At 34.7% G+C, this 5,985-nt stretch overlaps 1 long non-coding RNA gene across 1 annotated transcript; it reads left to right on the forward strand.

Moving 5' to 3' along the window:
• The first annotated feature begins 294 nt into the window (after positions 1 to 294).
• Positions 295 to 3,085, forward strand: LOC145822678 (uncharacterized). The gene is made up of 2 exons (XR_014364325.1): positions 295 to 1,509; positions 1,558 to 3,085. It is a non-coding gene; the product is annotated as an uncharacterized LOC145822678 (long non-coding RNA).
• The last annotated feature ends 2,900 nt before the right edge of the window (positions 3,086 to 5,985 follow it).

A 5,985-nucleotide genomic window follows, 5' to 3' on the forward strand; every position in this document is an offset into this window, starting at 1 on the left:
TTCTTTGAATAATTGATACTTGAAAAAAAGAAGAACTATGATCGCCATATTGTAAACATCTTACTTTGGATCGCTGATGTAAGAACATCTCTTCCTGAAGCATAGTGTTAGAAAGCTCAGCTTAAAGAGAATGCTAGGCATGTGTGTTTTCCTTAGAAGGATGTGGAGGATGGGAAGGTTGTAGCCTAGTCAATTGCTTTTTCAAAGAAAGGATTTTAAGCTTATTGTTGCCAAATTCACTAATACTCCAGGCTTTGAGTCCCACTCAGCAAGTCTTGAGTTTTTGACAAAATCGAAACATTAGTGATCCCGAATGAGACATCTGCCCATGTTCTTGAATAACAGCTTTGCAATTCGGAGAGCTAGTTCACATTGATTCAACCTTGAAAAGACAAGGAACTCTATTTGGTGGAATACAAGTATTGAGCAAAAGTGGGCAATGGTCAGAGCCGAATATAATATCATGGAACACTTGTGCAAATGGGAATAACTCCCTTCAAGCCACATTAGAGACGGCTCGATCAATTCGCTCACGTACAATACTCGACCCCAGATGATTGTTCAACCATGTGAAAACATTGCCTTTGAATTCTAGATCCACGAGAGTGCACTCATTCATAACATATTGATTTTTTTTGATTTCGCGCAGATTTGGCACAGACCCACCTTCTTTCTTCATTACTGATCCAATCTCATTGAATTCTCCTATACACAACCAAGGCAATTGGTTTTTCCTCGCAACCTGACAGATTTGATCCCGAAACCATCACGATTAACAGCTCGTAGAGGAGCATAAATAAATGAAGCAAGCCACTGGGCACTTAAATAAGATATCACACATCTAAGGATATTTGAATTCTTATATCTGACATCAATATCCACCTCATCAGACCACCAGAGAGCTAGTCCTCCTGCATTGCCGTCGGGATCCACATAACTAAAATTTAGAAATTTAAGCCTTCTCCTAATCCGTTCCAAAACTACCATTTTATTCTTAGTTTCCATCAAAAAGACCACTCCAGGACAATGGGTTATGCATAACCCTCTAAAGATTTGGATTGTCAAAGGTCGCCCTATCCCCTAATAGTTCCAGCTGATAATTAGCATGGCCCATAGCTGTTGAAGGCTAGCCACCAATGCCTTGTTATTTCCATCTCCTTCAGACTCCTCAGGAAAGGTACTAAGGATCTGAGATATAAAATCCGCCGAATCCACCCTTACAAGCAGCTCATCCCGAATTTCCACATTGAATAAGCCTTGGGGTTCAACACACTAGCAGATTTCCCTTTAGTCTTGGGAGGTCTATCCACTTTACCCTTTCTAGCCTGGGGCTTTCCAACGTTTGATAAAGGGAAAAGAATTAGGGGAGGAAGTTGAGTTAAGGAAAGGCTCAAATCTTTAAAAGACTCTTGGGCTATTTTGATAGTTTTTTGTGGGGTTTGGGCTAGTCAAATCCTCTTCATTGGCCTTTCTTTTTAAAGATAGTCCATAAAAAACATTAGATAGGAGGTTGCTTGGAAGTCCTTTAGATAGTCCATAAAAAACATTAGATAGGAGGTTGGTTGGAAGTCCTTTACACAGGCATAGGGCTTTTGGTGAGGAAGTTGGGCTAGGGGAATGGTTGCTTTCCAGAGAAGGGCTTGGACATTTAGACAGGAGTGAATGTGGGCTATTTAAGGAGTTGGGGCTATCCTCTGAAGTCTCAGTAACGTAATAGGCTGGCCCAGTTTGGTTAGGCCTAATTTCAGTGACAATAAGAGATGGAGGTGGTGATAAAGGTACCTCAGATAGTGACAAAATCTGGGGATTTGTGGGTAGTTGAGTGTGCGCCATAACCCTAGCTGTATCCCCTATTGTTCCACATGGCGGACGTAGTGGCGACTTAGCTTGCACAACCATTTCAGCAGGAGGAGAGGATGATAGTGGCGATCGTGCACCATTACCCGTAGTACTGGTATGGCCAATCTCTGGTTCTACCCTTAGGCCATCCCCATGCTCCGGTGGAGGTTAGAATTGTACCGAAGTAAATCACATAAACGCTCCTCCAATTCATCAATCTAATGTTGGTAAAATTCCACTGGTAGATCTATGTTTCTGGACACCTCAGTTGTCAACTCTGGACCATAACTAGAAAGACGACCAGCCTCTCGGGACAAAAACTTACATGAGTTTTGTCATGGCCAATTCTTCCACAGTCGTAACAAAAATCAGAGTCTTTCATACTTGAAGGAGACCTAGATAGTTTTCATCTCTGTTGACCCCTTAATCTGTCTTTGCAACTTAAACCCCCTTAGTAGAGGAATAGTGATATTTAACTTCACCCGAATTCGGAGAAAACGTCAAGAGAGTAAAAGGCCATCATTTGGAGCTTCAACCCCAATGAGTTTCCCTATCAATTCCCCAATTATCTGGCCATTTTGTCTTGTCATTTTGTCTATGGTAAGACCATGGACCTAAACCCAAAATGGACAATATGTAAACTACATCTTAGATATAGCTCTATCAACAGCGAGTGGTTGAAGAACCAGAAGGTTACCCATAATAGACCAAGGGGTTGTTTTCAAAACCAAAGCTCTATCTTCTTCATTCTAAAAGCTAAACAAATAAATGTTATCAGCCCAAGAAGAGATGGTCACCTCAGTCCTGGTTTTCCAAGCTCCAAGAATAATACGAGAGACTACTTGCTTGTTGAGAAGTTTTGGGACCAAGATCTTTCCGATCAGACATAGATTCAAGTTGTCAACACTCTCCACTGGGCCTTCTTCCAGCTCAATGGTGAAGGGATCATTCTGCACTTGTGTATTATCCACCATAAGAAAAAGAAAAAAGAAAGTGAGACTGAAGAAACTATGCAAGGAAGGGCTGAAAAAGAAGAAATGAGTAAAGATTGAGTAGGCAGAAAGTGAGGAAGGCTAAGAAAGGCAAAGGTAAGAGAGGCTCAAAAACAGAGGAGAAATTCAAGGATAAACCCAGAGACCATACCCGTTGGTAGAAAGTCTCTCATCTAGAGAGAAAAATTTCTTGTCCTTAATTTTTTCCTTATCTTTCTCATTCATATATTCTACTTCATAAAATTACCAATTAAGCTTGATTTCTTCTTAATTAAACTTAAATTCCATAGATTCATAAGTGTAACATCTCAAATTCATGAAATTAAAGAAGAATTCCTACCTTAGATGGTCGAATTGTTAAAGATTTGCTTTCTTATTCCTTATTCTTCTTCTTCCTCTTCTTAAGTTTTCTAGAACTCCTCCTCAAGTTATATTTCTCTCCAACAAAATGCACTCATTCTCTCTCTTTTTCTTTAGTTATATTGATGAGTAGGTTTAGGACTTGTAATTAACTTCTAATTTTCCTAAGCCTTGATTTAATTACAAGGTTAAATTAAATTATATCAAGTTCACCTTGATTAATTCAATTCTCATCATAATCTAGTTCAAATTAAACTAAATTTAATTGTACTAATGTGAATTAGGCTCTAATTACCTTTCCAAATATTTAATTTTAACCTTGTATAAATTATTGATTTAGACAGGTTCAATTCATATCCTATACACATCTGTTAACAGGAACACAATTCAAATCACACATGGCACATATCACAATCAAAATTAAACACATAATTAAATTAATATAATCATGATATGCATTTTGGAGTCATTACACCATTAGATTTTTTCAACTTCATATACTGGCACATTCATGGTCCTCTATCTATTATTATTTTACTAACTGAATTTCTATCGGATTGTCTACTAGAATTATCTATAGAGTGTCTTCCTGATGATATACTTATATTATCTATTTCGTCATTATCTTCCGAAGTGCTAGGACTTTTTATTTTAATATTTCCTGTATTATCAATTTTTATTATATTTTTTCTTGGATAAACTACCAATAGGTCCTAATAGTTGGATTTAATTCCCATCAAATCCTATTAAAAATAAGTCTTAGTGAAGTCGTCGTTAAATATAAATTTTTGTGATAATTTTTTGCATGTCACTAAAAATTGACAATTAGTGACTTTTTTTTTTTTTTGTTAAGGTTTTTATAAATTTTCGCTAAAATTTACAATTAATGACATTTTTTTATGATGAATTTTTTAAACTGTTGCTGAAAGTTGAAAATTAGTGACTTTTTTTTTACTATTTTTTTAAACTGTCAGTAAAACTTATAATTAGTGACATTTTTTGTGATAAAATTTTCAAACTGCCGCTGAAAATTAACAATTAGCGACGTTTTTTAATAGTATTTGATGAAAAATATCATTAATTCTCACAGGACCTATTAGGGATTGTTTGGGGTGTCCTAAATAAGTGCACTTTTTGTCTTTTTGGACTAAAAATTTAAGGAAGAAATTATAGATGTTTTGGTTAACTTTTTGACTTTTTATGGGAAAATGTGTAATAAAAAATTGTAAAAATTGATTTGTAGGGGAAAATTAGGATTGGAAGTTGTGCAGCCGTAATTATTAACTTTTGGTGAATAGTGTTAACTTTTTAACTTTTTGAGTAACTTTTTGACTTTTTGCCTTTTTTGTAATATGCGAAACTTGGCTTAAGTTTATCTATTAGAAACTATACGTAAGCCCCCCCCTTCTTTTTTTCTTTTTGTAATATTTTTATGGTTATTAAAACTTGTTATCCATCTATTATCTAGTTTAATTTCATTAGAATTTATTCTTTTAGGTGTAATTTTATCTATTGGCATTTCATTAGTAGGTTCAAATTTATCTACTTCTATAATTTTAGTTTCATTTTAGAATCTATGGTGTTATCTAGCTTATATATTATCTTCCAAATATCCTTAATGGATATATGGTTTCATGCATATCAATTCCTACAATTTAGATTTTTAATGTTAAAAATCTATTTATGAATCCATCTTTTAAGCTAATATAATATCTTGGTCTGCAATTAAAACATAATGGTCCCCCACATGGATTACTTTTTATTCCACTAATTACAGACCTTCCAAAATTTTGTTGCCTAATATCACACAAAAATGCATATATGTATATATATATATATATCATATCCTTTATCAAACAATGGTGTATTTTGTATTTATATACTCTCTATACGTATATATTTATACTTATTCCTTTATTATGAGCCAATTCTATTGCTTCTTCTTCTTCTAGCACTACATAATCCAAGTTTCCTAATTCTTCTATTATTATATTATTATTTTTATTTCTAAATTGATTTGCAGAGTGACCTATTTCTCTAGATGTCCAACATTTACAAGTTTTTTTTTTCCCCTCGAAACAATAATTATTTTTTCTGAAAAATATTTTTCTTTTATTGAAATTATAGGGCTTTTTATAATACTTTCTTGTGCACTTGGTCCATAAATCTAAATTTGGATTTTATTTGTTCAAAAGTCCACACTTCAAAATATTTTGTCCATAAGGACATACTAATATAAAATGTCCAAACTACCCATCTATAAATATATATTGTATAACCCATTTACACACCATTAGTGTCTATCTGTCTGTCTCTCTCCCTCTCTCGCCACCATGGTGCTTTGATCGAAGTTGATCTGATCTGATGTATTTTTCAGAACAAGATTTGACTTGATCTGATTCGTTTGTTGGGGTTCTTTGTGAAGTCATCATCGTCACAATTGTCTCGACTCATCCAGAACCAAACCCACATCTTTTCGTTGCAAACGAGCTTGGTTTCCGACCATTGTTGTTACTAAAGATCGATTAGGGCACTCTCTATGTCTGTATCTTTGATGGACACCAAAAAAATTTCTCAAAAATTTCTGAAATAATTTTTTATGTTTGTTTTTTTTTTGGGGGGGGGGGGTGATGCCTTGGTGTTTTTAGAATTTTGTGATTGTGTTGTTGTTGGATCTACATGCTTGTTCAACAAGATCTAACCTGACCTACAAGCTTTTTTTTTTTTGTTCAACCATTTTGGCACATGTTTTTCCAACCATTTCCCAAACCATTGATTGTGTTGTTGTTAGATC

Source organism: Camellia sinensis, chromosome 3, assembly GCF_055761805.1.
Source record: "Camellia sinensis isolate YWXY chromosome 3, ASM5576180v1, whole genome shotgun sequence".
NCBI lineage: Eukaryota > Viridiplantae > Streptophyta > Magnoliopsida > Ericales > Theaceae > Camellia > Camellia sinensis.